General features: G+C 30.1%; 1 long non-coding RNA gene across 2 annotated transcripts; it reads left to right on the top strand.

Annotated features, from left to right (window-relative positions):
- Positions 1-1,314: 1,314 nt before the first annotated feature.
- On the top strand, positions 1,315-6,292 carry LOC130802670 (uncharacterized). 2 transcript variants are annotated; one of them, XR_009039784.1, is made up of 5 exons: positions 1,315-1,850; positions 2,114-3,660; positions 3,780-3,830; positions 4,430-4,547; positions 5,325-6,292. It is a non-coding gene; the product is annotated as an uncharacterized LOC130802670 (long non-coding RNA). The 2 variants fall into 2 exon arrangements; XR_009039783.1 differs by having other exon boundaries at positions 1,316-3,660.
- Positions 6,293-16,848: the final 10,556 nt, after the last annotated feature.

The following is a 16,848-nucleotide window of genomic DNA, read 5'->3' as shown; positions in this document are numbered from 1 at the left end:
AAAAAGATTTAAAAACCTTAAAAATATAACTCGCACCTAATTTCAAGGATATGACTATTGTTTTCAATTCTAACAATTACAATTTAACAATGTATACCAAATAGTATTGTGTGCCAAATTTGTATGCCAAACAAAGCAAGTTTGAATGAACTACTTCAAGCGAGTAAATGCCAAAAAAGCTTAAGAAATCTTTAAAATGCAACATAGCATGATATTTTAAGCGTATGAATAATTTTTACAATTCTAACCATTTCAATACAATATTATATAACTATTACTGTTTTGTGCCAAGTTTCATGTAAAACAAACCATGTTTTACCTACTTTAAGCAACTAAGTGCCAAAAATGCTTAAATAACCTTAAAAACGCAAAATAGCATGTAATTTAAAACATATGACCATTGTTTTCCATTCTAACCATTTCAATACAATAATATATACCAAATAGTATTGTGTGCGAAGTTTCATGCCAAACAAATCAAGTTTGAACTAGTTTAAGCGAGTAAGTGCAAAACAAGCATAGAAAAATCTTAAAAACGCAACTTAGCACATAATTTTGAAGCATATATGACTATTGAATTCTAACCATTTTAATCCAATAATTTATTCCAAATAGTGTTGCGTGCCAACTTTAATGCCAAACAAACAAACTTTGAACTACTTTAAGCAAGTAAGTGCCAAAAAAGCATAAAAAACCTTAAAAACCTATCTTAGCACGTAATTTCAAGCAAATGACTATTATGTTTAAATTCTAAGCCTTTTAATAAAATAATATAAATCAATTAGTGATGTGCGCCAAGTTTCATGCCAAACAAACTAAGTTTTAACTACTTTAAGCAAGTAAGTGCCAAAATAACTTAAAAAAACCTTTAACTCGAAACTTAGCAGACAATTTAAAGCATATGACTATTGTTTTCAATTCTAACCTTTTCAATACAATAATATACACCAAATAGTATTGTGTGCCAAGTTTCATGCCAAACAAACCAAGTTTGAACTAATTTAAGCGAGTAAGTACAAAAAAGATTTAAAAACCTTAAAAATATACCTCGCACCTAATTTCAAGCAAATGACTATTGTTTTCAATTCTAACAATTACAATTCAATAATGTATACCAATTAGTGTTGTTTGCCAAATTTTTGTGCAAAACAAACCAAGTTTGAACGAACTATTTAAAGCGAGTAAATGTCAAAAAAGCTTATGAGTGAGATTGAAGTGTGTTACACAAATTTTAAATCTGGGGCCATTTTCGACATTTCATTAAAATAGGGTGGGATAAAATAAATAGAATGACGAAGTTTTGCAAAGTAAGAATACTATTCATCATACCTTGATCAATAGTTTTTGCCAACATTGCATGCCAATTCATCACACCTCCGCCACATGTTGCCATTTTATCAACAACTGCCACCTGCTGCTCCCTTCACCTCCACTTCATCAGTTCCTGGTTAATACCCAGTTCATCGGCGTCCTTAACATCTCCTGGCTAATACCCACTGGAACTCCTTCTGCCATCTCTCAGCTTCTCTCTACATCAATTTTGGCTGCTCAAAGAAGTGCTCCATGTTTCTTGGGCGTCTCATCTCATCTCTCTTCATTAACTTCCTCTGAAAATCATATTGTTTTTTGTTTGCTCCTGATGAAGTGAAACTGAAGGTTTTTTGTAGAAATTCTTTCCCTACATATAATGATACTTTGAAAGTTGATAGAGATATTTTCAAGACTTGGAAGAAAACTGAACTTGATATTGCTGTTTTTGATTTTAAGAGTGGTGATTGTGGACCTGTAGCTTGTTATCCTAAATATTCTGATGCATTTTGGCCTTCACTTGATTGTATTTCATTTAATTGGTAAGATTTTCCTCAGTTTCTGAAATGGTGCGTAATCTTCAATACTCACTCTTGATTGTCGGCAGATTTCATTAGTAAAAATGATGCGTAATCTATTTCTTACATTTCCTACCAATTTTAAATGTGATTAATGATTCCATCTCTTTTACCCCAATTCTCACAAAAAATTAGGCCTTTTTAATTTATTGCTTTTAATTGATGCATAAATTTTACTTCAGATCTGATGGATCTTTCATTGTTTTCATGTCTGTTTCAATTATCAGCCTCTTCGTATCAATATCAAAGGTAATTCGCTGATTACTACCTTCTTGGTCAACGAGTTTGCTGTATTATGTTGTTGCCTCGATTATGAATTCCATGAATCAGAATTGGCTCTGTACTTGTGATTTTGATAAAATTTTGATATGCTTCTTACATAATTTGTAAATACCTTAGTTTGATGACTTTTGTGATGAACATCCGCATCTGGAAGTAAGCCAACTAGAATCAACTTGATATCGTCTGGTTGGTGTGGTCGATGTTAATTTTTGGGTATGAAATGTTCAGTTGCAGAAAAACCTGACAACTCTTTCTCCAAGCTGCAATATTACTTGCACCGGGAAGGACGGTTTTCCTGACCTTGATTGCGAAAATGAGAGCCTTTCTACAAAGTTACGAAGAACTTCGTTGTTTGCGTGCGCACAAGAGCACAATAATACAGTCTCCGAGAGCTCAAAAATGCTTGTATAATGATAAAAAGTGTTTACGACTTTGAGAACCCGCCTGCAAAGTTAAGAACTTTGTTTTTTGCGCACAAGAACTCTATAGTACAGTCTCCGACATTAGTGAATAAGAAGCCAATTTTAGAGGGCCTTGTAGATGCTTACTCAATGAAAGATATTCTATCTGACTTTGAGAGCCCTCCTGCAAAGTTAAGAACAACATTTTTTTGTGGCACAAGAGCTCGATTATACAGTCTCCGACAATAGTGAATAAGAAGCCCATTTCAGAGGGCCTTGTAGATGCTTGCACAATGAAAGACAATCTTTCCGACTTTGAGAGCGAGGATGAAAGCTCTACTTAAAAGTCAAGAAGTTCGTTGTTTGTGCACAAGAGCTCGCTTATAGAGTCTCCGAAGATAGTGAATAAGAGACCCTTTTCAGAGGGCCTTGTAGATGCTTTCACAGTGAAGGAAAGTTTTTCCGACTTTGAGAGCCAAATTGAGAGTCTGCCTGCAAAGTTAAGAAGGACTTCATTGTTCGCGCACAAGAGCATGAATCTTTAGTCTCCTAGAACAGAGAATATGAGATCGATTTCAGAGGGCCTTTAAGCTTCATTCAGAAAGCTTGCTAATCTTGCTATAAGTAGAGGCAATATGGATGATATTACTGTGATGTTAGTTGATCTAAAGCATTTCAAGTCAGGGAATTAAAACCTAAAGATGTTTTATTTTGTGCTGCTATTTAAGATTGAATTGTCTACTACCAAGGCAAATTGTAGGGTAAACCTAAAGATGTTTTATTTTTGTTTTTTTTTTTTATTGATATGCGATTCTAATGAATTTTTTTTTGGGAATTTAGTTCTTCGTATAAAACATTGTTATTTTAGTTTTTTCTTGCTTGTCGCAAATTACTTCTTGATAGAATTGATGATTTTTTTCTTTCTTGTCTTTCCCTAAGCATTACAATATGTACAATTAAATGTGCTTGCTTTATCAGCATTTTTTCATCTCTTTATTTTTTAACACATGCTTCAGATCTCAAGACAAAGAAGGGTTGATGATAGAACTAAGAAATGGGTTGAAGAAGCACAATTTCAGGCTGAGTTTTGCGTATCTCTTCTCATTTGCTTATTAATTGTTTCCCTCTTACCATTTGCCTTGTCCTTCAATTGCTTATTTTCTTTGTTCTTATTTTGTGCTAATTTTCCTTTTTTTTTTTGTTGAATTAGGGTTTTGAGGATGACGATGGATACGAGGATGGAGTAGAAGATTCAGTTTAGGTAATAACAAATCCAATGAATATTTCTCTATATATTTGTTTGTCATGTATCTGCAGCTCTACCATTACAATTTTTTCTAATTGTGCTCCATTTTCTCATTTTGATGAGTCTGAGTATTATATACTATGAATTGTGAAAGTTAAGTGTTTTGATGGATTAAGTTGTAATTGTTTTTTAATTTTATGGTTATGATTTGTGATGTATTAAAATTGACTTTTGATCTTATTAAAAGCTTTATGAATTGAGTAATGCTTATTATATACACATTCATAGCTTTATGAACTCAATTTTCATCACTCTGGGCAAGATAATTTTGGGTAATGCTTATTCCAGCAAATATGTTCTGCATTTCAATGTTACCAATTTTTGCATTAAGTAAAATGAATTACATATGAGATTATGTGATGCATGTTAAGTAACTTGGTGGAAATAACTAAGATGTTCCGATTCATGTTTGTTTGACTTTTTAGGTTAACAATGGGTAAGTTTCTGTGTATTTGCTCGTTGTATTTGTATTAGTTTGTGTATCTGTAGTAGTTTCTATTTCTATTTGATTTTTTTTTTTTTTGATTTTTTTATTGGATTTTGTATGATTTTAGGCGAGAAGATAGCAATAAGAGGAGCAAATTTAAGATATCAGAATGAAGTTATATGAACCAACCAAACAAAATTATCATAATAGAATTCCATGGAGGCATGGAACTTGGAAGGAGAGAGGTAAGTGTAATGACTAACCCTTATTCAGTTTCTTTTCAGCAACTTGAAGCCCCAAAACTAAGGACAGTACTGCAACGCAACAAAACATAATGTATTAGTTCACCCCATAAGTAGAACTTAACATAGTAGTTCCTTGATGAAATCTTTTACAACTACTTAATGAGGATTTCATTAAGAAAAGTCCTAAACCTGACAAGTCAATAATGTAAGAAATACAACTAGGCAAATTATCATTCCATGCAAACTAGGTTGAGAAGGATGAGAACTATGAAACCTAAATCATAGATTTTCAGGCTCCATGACACACATCACAATTTAGCAACCATATGGCTGTCTAAAGGACCTAAGACTACAATAGAAGCTTTTTTGGTCAAAAAGCTAAGTCACTTCATTGCCATTTTTATTGCATAAATGATTGGATAAATTATTAACCACCCAGACCCTGCTTTCGGGCGGGATATTGGGTATGATGATGATGATTGGATAAATTATTAAATGGAAATTCACAAGGTCTTAATCTTATAATAAAAGCTTTAATATTCTCAGAAATTAAAAGTTGAATTCATTTGTAACTCATGTTGCAAAAATAATAGTGTTACACACAAGACCTCTAAAATACCCACAACTATTATTGCAACAATAGAACTATTAACACTATTATGAACTATCACTGCCATGACAAAAAAGTGGGAGCCCATATCAGATGCTCAAGTAGTAAGCATTTCTTGAAAACCACTTAGAACATGAAAGTTAAAATTTTGATAAATCCACAAATAGGAGCGGCAGACAGGCTTGCAGATTCTCAAAATACACAGCAGTCATGGAAAGCTTTTGGTGTAGAACCAGTTCAAACGTCAAACACAGAAAGCTAACTGTTATCGAAGGATCCTTAGATAAGAGCTGCAGTTTTGCTAACCCCAATTCCCAAAAACACAAATTTTATATTTTGGCAACAATTACGACAAAAATGGGACAGCAAAAATAAGCCCCAATCAAATCAAAAATAAGTAAGGCTATGCACAGCTTCTTCTGTTTATCAATGAACCTCTTTGGCAGAGAGCTGGTGCTGGGGGACCGTATTTATAGGCAGACAGCTCCTCATCAGCCGCTTGTTGATTTGGAAGTAAGCAAAGCTTTGCATGTCTGCAAAGCAGGAAGTTAAGAGCGAATGGACCACCTATAACAACATAAAGTAAACTCCATGAAGAGGAATCCAGTAAAATAGACTCAATACAAGACATTCAAAAGAGTAACTAACCTTCCCCATTATCTTCTGCACTTAAGACAAAGAAGACATACTTGAGCAGCAGAATCAATGTCAGAGTCCAGAATATTAAGGAAAATGCACAAAAAGTGGTGATGTACTCAAGTCCCCATAAATGACACCAACACTTTGGTATGCCAACAGAAGGGTCATCATTAATTCGCCTACGTGTGTATATATATATATATATATATATATATATATATATATATATATATATATATATATATATATATATATATATAATTAGAGACTAGGGAGGGGTCAATCTCAACTAGATGAGCTAAACAAGCAAATAATCAGGTGCTATATTTTCTAAATATTGATATGTTGTGTTTGACCACCATCTCTTTTGTTTTCTATACTACATTTGGGTACATTTGTTGTCGTTTGTTTGATTAGTTCGTTAATCAGTGTTACTGATTAGATGGAAAGAAAATTAAGAAATGAAAATATACCCAAAGGTTGTTTGGCAGTGACTGATTCAAATCGACTTTCTACTTCATTGTGATTGTTTGGCAGTTACTTGGAGTCTCTGTGTTTGCTGAAGATCATGTATACTTTAGACTTTGTTGAAACCAAATCCCTGCTAAAATTGTTAATATAAAGTGTTATATTTGAACCTTCATCTCACAATGTGTATCTAACACACTGCTCGCTCAAGTAACATAGTACAACAAAGCTGCTAGCATCCAGCGATTCCAATTTCAATCAGTAGCCAACATCAGTTGGGCAATTGGCTTCATGATACTAATTTGTCATCAGAATGGTTTACATTCTAATTTAGGCTATATATTTGAAATTCAAGGTGATGATGTTCAGCTCTTGTGCAATAAAATCAAATACATGTTTACACAAATATGTTATTCTATAGCCATATAGGAGTGTATGTAGTATGCCTGCAAAGTTACATACCACAGTGGTGCATTTCAGATATGCCGATGTTATCTTGAATGGTTGAAATCGTTGCATACTACATAAGCTTTTGAATATCCTTTGGTAGTATTTTTGGCATAAGTAACAAAAGATAAACATTTTGGCGTTGCAAAATATTTGGCCATTTTGGTGTTGAATAACTTTGTCATTTATTTGTTTTTTTTTGTTTTTTGTTAAATATTTATTACGCTGGAACTATCTGCAGACTGTAGTGCACTTTTGTGCATCGTTTTAATGAATGAATATTTTGCTTGTATGTATGGTGGGTTCCTTGATACAGTTTCAGTTTTTACATTCACGGGTATGAAATGACAAAAACTTGTGGAATCATCTATATTAGTTTGGTGCTAATACGATGAAAGGTGATTATTAGTTTGGTGCTATGTATCTTCACTTTTTTCCGATTTGGGGAGTAATATTCTTGCACATTTCCATTCCCAAGTTGCTCTTTGTAGCTTATACATTCTCCAAACAGTAAGCGATACTTTTTTCTTTTGATATTTGTACAAGATTGCTTTTTTGTGTTCCTACCACTGGTATATGATTTTGCCTCTATTGACAGCTAAGGAAATCATATGGTCTATATTCATAGTAAATGGATATACAACATCATTTTGTGATGTATGTTACTAGATACTTCCTCCGAACCAATTTAGTTGTCCCATTTACTTGGGCACGGTTATTAAAGATGGTGTGGCGTTGATTAAAAAGGGTAAATAGTGAATGGTAAGTAGTGAAGGGTAAGTAGTGAAGGATAGTTGGGTAAGTAAGGTATATGGAGGTATATTCGTAATTACCTGTGTGAACTAAGAATATTTAGGTAAAAAAAGAGACAAAAATAAAAATGTGACAACTAAAATGATTTTGCCAAATAAAGAAATGGGACAACTAAAATGGTTCGGAGGGGAGTATTATGTTGTTTATTACAAAGTTTAATTTATCTAACAAAGCTATTATGTTTTCATTTGTAATATTGTTAATAGCAGTTTATAAAATCGCATTATAAAATTTGATAGTGTAATTTGCCCCACAACTAATTTTAGAAAAAATTTAAATTACAAGTATAAGTTTAATTTGAACATCTATATTTGAGTAATTATAAATATATTCTTAATATAAATATGTAGACATTCATATACATATATAAAAAATCGATATAAACGAATTTAAAATAATTATAAAACTAAAAAAAATCATAATAAAATGACGGGGTGTTACAAATAACATCAACTTGAAAAAAATGTAAAACACAAAACAACTACATACAAAAGTAAAATGACATTCAATTATAAATAATAATACAACTTTCAATCTACTCTAACAACCTTAATTAAATTTAGTAATTACAAACACATACAGATATCAAAATAAAACTTAATATATGAATAGAAATTACCTTGCATTGGTATTTGGATGATAATGTTGTGCTCTATAATGGAGTTATATAACCTACAACGGAAAAAGAAAAGCAAAATTAGTACAGAAGCATTGAAAAAAAATTAAGCCCTAAAATACCATCAATTGCGTTTTATGAGAAGCGAAAAATGAAGACATGAAATGGGAAATTACCATTTTTGAAAAACAACAACTTGAAGGTTGAGGAATTTCGTCGGTTTGAAGAAATTGAAATGGAAAACAATGAAGCTTAAAGAATGAACAAGAAGGATGAATTTCGTGGTTATTTTAAGAATGAAACTTGAAGGTTTGAAGAATTTCGTAGGTTTGCAGAAGAAGCATGCATGAAGAAGAAAGTTTGAAAAGAAAAATGAAATAATATAGGAAAAATTACTGTGAATAATTTAATCTTTCGTTAATTTTTCCTACAATAATACCAACTTTTAATTTACCATGAATAACACCAACTTAGGGGGTTTTTCCTAGAGTAATACTAACTTTAGTTTATTACCTAATTTACCTATTTTTTTGTCATATAATATAATCTCTTATAGTTTGAATTTTAACATGTTAGGAATATTCTAGGAAAACACCTCTTAAGTTGGTATTATTCATGGTTAATCAAAAGTTGGTATTATTATAGGAAAATAAGCAAAATGGTGTATTATTTCTGGTAATTTTTCCAATAATATATATGAAAAAATTTCGTGGGTTTACTTTATAAAGGTTGGATTTTGAGAGGAAAAAAAATAAAAATAAAAGTATATATTGTGGTTCTATAGAATTGCAACATATATTACATTATATATGTTGTCATATTGTAGGAACCACAACATATAATGTGTTATATGCCGTAGTTTACATAGAACCGCATCATGTGTATTTTTTTGGCCTAATTTTTCCTATGAATTTTATGTTGTGTAATTGAAAAAACACAACATATATTTTCTCTACTCGTGACTAATTATTTAAAATAGGGATATTTGTTTAAAACGTTTATATGAAAAAGGTATAATAAATTCACTAACTTCTTCTCCCATGTTAACACACTCACCCCTACATGTTTGGTGTAGTCACTACTAGAAATGTAAACACTAATCTTATACATGGATGTAAGATTGAAATTGTTTTTAAGTTTAACTATTCATGGCAAAGTTGTAGAGAAAATTTTAGCTTGAATGGATTTTATATGCATTATTAAAAGTTACTTATCCCATTAAGAATATTATTATAGTGACCATCAAGAGATTCATTAAGGATCTATGTAAGTCCATTGAAACATTGAGTTTAACAGACTTTTTAGAATGTTATAACGTTAAAATGCAAATAGACATAAATTGATCTAACACTATAGCTCTTGCTCTAACGAGCTTACCACTTGCGCCAATGGAAAAGTGATAACTGCAGTATTTTACACTTATTGTTCTTCCTTTGCAGTTCATTAAGAGCTTTTTTTTTAACATTTTGAGGTTGAAAATTATCGGGATTCGCTAGATTGAGTATATTTACTATTGTGTACTTATCCGTGCCTTAATGATTGATTTTCGAGTTGATTCAAGCAAGTTTCTACCATTCCGGTTCTCAACAAAGTCCTCCAAGCTCTATTGATTCATTATCATATGTTTAGACGTCATTTTGTTGCTCATGAAGGTATTCAATGAAGATGAAAAGAGTTTTAGAGTCCTTTGATGAGTTTCAAGCCATTTCAGAGTTGTTGTGCATGATCTCGAGCGAGATTGCACTAAATTTGGTCAAACGAATGAAGCACAAATGTTACTAGATTGTTCTATTACTAAATTACGTCGAGATTGCACTGTGCTCGGCCAAGATTACTTGACTTTGGCAGAGATTACCATGGCCTTGGGCGAGTTTATCAAAGAAAAGCTTCAAGGTTGATCTATGAGCAATTTTCAGTGAACTTGAGTCTATTTCAACGGAGTATAAATAGCTTTTGAGTTGTAGGTTTTAGGGGAGGCCATTAGAACCCCTTATATTTAGTGATCATTGTTTAATCCTTAGTAAGATGTTAATTTCTTATGTTAATTTTCGATCTTTCCTTTCTTAAACCCTAGATTTCTCAATATGAGTTCTACTATTGCATTTTCATTGTATAATTGATGTCATCATTCTCCATCTGAACTCATTGTTAAAGGGTATTATTGCTTTCTAATCTCTTGATTATGTCTATTTCTATGAGTTTTGTTTATTTGATTTATTCAATTGCTTCCATGATTTCATCCAGTTAGTAGTTTATTTTCTAGGGCTTTGGGATGAACCCTAATATTGCAATTGGATTAGATTCTTAGGGAATTTGTTGAATATGTTATTTAGGAAGGATTGAATATTATGAAAGTTGAGATTAAGATAGAGCGCTATTCAATTTGTGATTAGTCTTTTACCATCTTGAAAAGGAATAATTTATTTTATGTCTGAAACCCAGATGATATAATCAATATTGAACCTAAACCTCTAATCCTATGCATGTTATAAGGGATTACCATTGTCCTAGGTATTTTTCTTGTTGATTTAACTAACATTTACATCTTTGCATTCTTATTTTAGTTTGAACCCTCAAAATTTTGTTGCTTAATAGTGATTAATTGATTGAATTATCTAAATACATAGCCTCCTTGCGATTTGATCTATAATTGTGCTACAAAACCCTTACACTTTCAGTATTAAAAATAAACCCGTAACGACTTTTTGGCACCCGTAAGGGATGTGATGTCGATAGTAATATAGTTCAATTAATTTCTTTGTTACTCGGTTTTAGTTTCTTTTTTTTTTTTTTGTTCTCATTACACTTGGTTTGTTGTTTGTGAATGCACAAGAGATCTCAAGGGCCATCGGACCTTCACAATTATCCGAACATTGAATATGTCCATCACAACCTACTAGCAAAAAAAGAGAAGATAAACCGAAACTTTAGGGTCCCTATTCCTAATTTGTCACACCCAAACTCACCATCTAGTACATCAACTGAATCATTTGCTCCAATCTCACTAACAATGACGCTCCACCACCTTTTAGCCACATGGGAAGACCTTCTTTAGCTCGCTCTAGTGCATCTTGAATTCTCAAACCTACCATAGCTGACAACATTGAACTCCGCACACACCTTAGCTTGTTAATAAACAGAAATCAATTTCGCGGGCAACTAATAATATCTTATTTTGTGTATTTTTCCTTTTAATTTAGATTTTGTTAAATAGAATTTAGATTTAACTATATAAAATTAGAGAAAATACTTTATAGAATAGTTTTATTGATGTAATCCTCTAGATGATAATTGTAGCTTTATTTGAAGGTCATTTTGTAAATATATCATTTCAAGTAAAGAAGAAGAAGCAAGCAATGAATAGGAGGTTATTTTCATGCTATAAATGCATGAAAATTTTCAACCCTTTGTCATTCACCTTTCAAACACTTAAGATTCAATTTCAATTTTTTAGTACAAAATGTCCTTATGGCTCAAAGCTATCACATGATTAAAAATATTGTGGGAGAAATCGGAATATGGAGAATAAAAATCAAAGCAATTTATCAGTGGAAAACATTTGAGCAGAATGGAGAAGTGAATGGCATTCGTACAATTTTTATTGATGAAGAGGTTTACAAATACTGCTTTACATAATAATTTATCTTACATGTTCTGTTTTTGTTTAATATTTACTTAACTGATAATAAAATATATGTTAATGTACAGGGTACTAGAATTCAAACTACTATCTCAAAGTATGTATTATTTATTCATCAAGATAATATCAAGGAGGGAGAGTATTACTATATCACAAGGTTTAAAGTAACCGAAAACATTGGAGATTATAAACCAACTAAACACAATCACAAGATAATTTTTCTCAAGATTTTTTTATAAGAAAATGCAATGATATAACAATTCCAACAGACCGGTTTAATTTTGCCAATTTCAATGACATACATGCTTTGAAATATGACACAACTGTCTTGACAAGTATATCAACAATACTAATACATTGAGCTTATTGCACAAAATTATATAGCATAAATATTAACTTTTTACTTCTTCTACACAAATATAATCGCAGAAGTGACCGAATATAGTAATGTAACTGATGGTTTCAAATTATCAATTAACCTTGAACTGATTGATGCGGAGTAAGTCAATTTAATATCTTATTTTATTAAAATGAAATTACACGAAAAATGATTTTAATTAATTATTAAAAATTTGTGCTGCATGTAGGAACAACTAAATTTCCGCAAGGTTGTGGGAACAATATGTAGTGCAAATTTATACTTATGTATCCAAACCAGAGAATAATAAATCTTTTGTGATTATTATTCAATATACAAAAGTCAAATTATGAAGAGGTAATTATCATTTAAAAATAGTCTGTTTGAATGTTACATAATTAAGAGAATAGTTTATCTTATATAATAACTCCTTTATATCCATATGTATTAGGTACGACATCATTGACGAATTCAATGTTCATAACATGACTCACCATTGAACCTGATATTCATGAAGTGCGGGAGTTTAAAAACAAGTATAAAAATTATTTGAAACTTTTTTAATGGCTCAGATCTTTCATCATTGCCTTAATTATGCATGGCGGCTTAGTAAATTGGTTTGTTATGGCATTTGAAAAATCTAGAAAGTAATACCAAACCCCAAATTCGTATACATGGCGGCATAAATAAAATATAATGGGCAAATATTTTATGGCACAAAATACAATAAGAATATCATGCTAGATGAATTATTTAGAGCGACATATATAACTAAAGTAATGCATAAAATACGTAGCTATATGCACAATTATTTATTATTTTGTTTCATTCAACAGAAGGAAACTCAGTGACGGTTCAATAATTCAACGGTCATTACTTGAGGTGTCTAATAACAAAGTAAAATCATTAGAATTATTATTTCTTCATAATCATGAGGCTGTGCAATTGAAGGATATAGTAATGCTGCAAAAGGTTATATTACATCGTTAATTTAAAATTCAATTATCTTTAATACATAATAACTAAACCACTGAATCGTATGAAAATTCTGAACTATAGGAAGGTTACTATGTCACATATGGCACAATCACATCTATTGATAGTGAGCACGAATGGTCTTATTCATCATGTTACAAATGCTATGATGCTATTCAAAAAGAGTCAGATGGTTCCATGAGTTGTCTTACATGCAAAGTACCTATTTTAATTGCTTGGCCAAGGTAAATAATTTGCATAAGATTTTTAGCTTTTTGACTTCTATTGATAAACCATTAACACAAGTAAAATTTCAAAAATATACTCAACTAATCTAAATACCATCAATGTGATTTAAAGATATATATAACTATATGGCTTCATGTTGAAATACAAAGGTACAAGATTTTTGTGCGTGTTTCGGATGGTATTGGACAATACTTTTGTTCTTTTTGACTCACAAGTGAAGAAACAATTACAAGTTAGTGCTAAAGAGCTAATTGATAAGCAAGTTAAGGTAATTATTAATACCATTGAAGTATTACATTTTCTGAAAAAAAAAATACCATTTGTACCAATAATTTCATTTTATTTTTATAAAATAGAGATACTAAAAGGTTTCCATAGGAATTGGAATAAACCATCAATAAAAAATTATTTGTGTTTAAAGTTAGCAAATGCTTTAAATAGAAAAGAAAAACAAGTCATATTCAGTGAGTAAGCTCACCGATGACGAAGAACTAATTTAAAAATTCTGTCAATGTTTGTAATCCAAAAAGTTATTAGCTTTTTTCTCATGCTATAACTTCATTTAATTTACATATATAAATTAAACTACCAAATGACTAAATCTTAATTTTTCAATTAGGAAAATGATATATAGTTCTGTTGAATCAAAAGAACTTTCCACTTCTATGAATCAAGATATTATGCAGGTAATATTTTTTTTTAGTTTATATGATATGATATGTTCATAATAATATCTGTAAACATTATTGATTATAATTATTGAAAATGCAGAATTGTGACTCAATAACAGAAAATAGCAACATTCAAACACCAATGAAAGGAGGATTGGAGAAGGTCATTGACATTAGTGACTATGAGTATTCCACAAATAAGAAGACAGTTGAGGATCAAATCAAAACTAAAAGAGGTTTGGACAACATATATAACATTAGTGATCTTGAGTGTTCTACCAGCAAGAAACATATTGTTGTGAAGAAGGAGGACCATATAATAAATTAGATCTATTAATTCTAATAGACAATGCTTTTTAGTTTATTATATTAGTTGATGCATTAGGTCGATTGTGTTTTTAGAATAATTGATTCATATTGAATGATTGTTATTGTTTCTGGAATCATTTATATTCAGAACTATTATCTATTTACTTATCTATTAATTTTTCAATGATTTATAGCAATTAATTTCAATTTATTTACTAATCCTTGACAAATCAAACATTTTCAAATTTTCATACAAGGATGTTTACAATATATAAGACCACTAAATAATTTATAACAATAATATCAATTATTTACTAATCCTTAACAAATTAAATATTTTCAAATTTGCATGCTATGTTTTACAATATACAACAACTCTAAATAAAAAACTTAAATACTAATAATTTTCATCCTTTTAAATCAAAACTTTGTCAATAATTGTACTTTAAGTATGTATGTTCATAAAAAACTGAACTACTTTTGTACTTTTAGTGTGTATGCACATGAAAAAATAATCCTAAACAAATCAAACATTTTCAAGGTTCATATAAAGATGTTTTATAATGTATAACACCTCTAAATAATTCATAGCAATAATTTCAATTATTTACTAATCCTTAAGAAACCAAACATTTTCAAATTTTCATATAAGGATGTTTTACAATATATAACACTTCTAAACAAAAAACTTACTGTTTATAATTTTCATCCTTTTAAACCAAAACATTGTCAATAATTTTTATCATTTAAAATCCAACATTATATTGTATAAACATATTATTAATGGAAAAGAAGTAACTTCGAGCCGCGATGATTAAATGACTCTAATCCATAATCATGTAAACATAATTAGTTAACACCATCAATGTTTGAAATAGTATGCAATAATTTAGCTTACATGAAAAAGTTAAATAGATTAATCGGTAAGTCTTATAATTAAATTGATAAATTGTAGATGATATGCATATGCATTAATAATAAAACAACTAAAGGCAATTATTAAAAATGTAATATTTCTCAAAAATAGATTATAAGAACAATACAAAAAGAACATTATATACTAAAAGATCTATTATATATATATATATATATATATATATATATATATATATATATATATATATAATGATTTTAAAAACTTTATAAGAAGTAAATTAAATGTGGTTCATAGAATTCATGTGCTATTCACTTTTTAATGAAGACATACATTTGAAAGTTAAGAAGTTTGATTTCTTAATAGGTGATACTGATACAGTATAATTAAAATAAATAAATTCTTGCGATGACAACATGACTCTAAGAAATAAAGACCTACACTTGAAGTTCAATAGAAATGTTGAATAAATTCAATAAAGAAATAAAGTTTTAATTTATACAATAAATTAATTATTTTAAAGATTAATATAACTTTTATAGAAATATCACCCTATTAATCAGAATAGAAACAAATATATCATAAAGATACCAATCAATATGATCATCAAATATATTATCCCACAATAAAAAAATACGTTCAATTATAATAAATATTGAAAATAAATTAAAACAGTCTAATAATTTTACTTTATTTAAACGTCTCTTTAAATAAAATAAAGAATACATTAAGTACGAGTCAAAATAAATAATAAAACAAATTATCATCTTTAAAATAATAATATTATTCGGATTAACTTAACTTAAATCACAATTTAGCTTAATTAATACTATATTAAGTTGTATTAAAATAGTGGCTGTTACAAAATTAGTCTTTAAGTTCATAGCATCACAAGGTCAATTCAAGAGTGCTCAAAATCAATTCAATCCAGAGTTGCGAAGGGATCTAACCAAACTTGAAGCTTTAGTGACATAATTGCAAACCCAAAGCAACATGATGGAGTCACAAATAGCTCAAATGAGTCAACACATATCTAGCTTGCAGCATGCTCCTAACAACTTTCATAGTCAACCTGAACCACATAATTACCAAAGTAAATAAATGCAGATTTTAAAAGGAATGGTAAAATGCTAGAGAACACCTCTTGTAATATGGTTCAAGTTCCTCAAGGCGACTTGCAAGAATCAAGCATGAATAGATACCATCTAAACATGGAAATGATTCAACTCTACCAGCCCCTCAACCTTATATATATAACTCCAGTTAGTGAAAGATATATAGCTGAAAATCCCTTTACTTGAAGTTGTGACATATATCCCTTCCTTTGCTCGATTCTTGAAGGATCTTACCACTAACATGAACAAGATAGAAGGAGTTGTGAATGCCTCTAAGCAATGTAGTGCGGTAATCCCAAATTAACTTCCTTATAAGCATAAGGACTCTGGTAGTTTCTCATTCCTTTTTCTATTTGTAGTCAAGCTGTTGATAATGCTCTATGTGATCTAGCAGCTAGTGTTAGTCTTATGCCTTTTTCTATTTACAAAAGGCTACCAAATGTGGGAAGCCTACTCCAGACTTGCATGACTTTGTGGGGAATCTAGTATTTCCATGTGACTTGCATGACCCAATTAA

This window comes from Amaranthus tricolor, chromosome 16 (assembly GCF_026212465.1).
Source record: "Amaranthus tricolor cultivar Red isolate AtriRed21 chromosome 16, ASM2621246v1, whole genome shotgun sequence".
NCBI classification, from domain to species: domain Eukaryota; kingdom Viridiplantae; phylum Streptophyta; class Magnoliopsida; order Caryophyllales; family Amaranthaceae; genus Amaranthus; species Amaranthus tricolor.
Note: the sequence above shows the minus strand (reverse complement) of the source record. Positions and strands in the feature narration are given on the sequence as shown.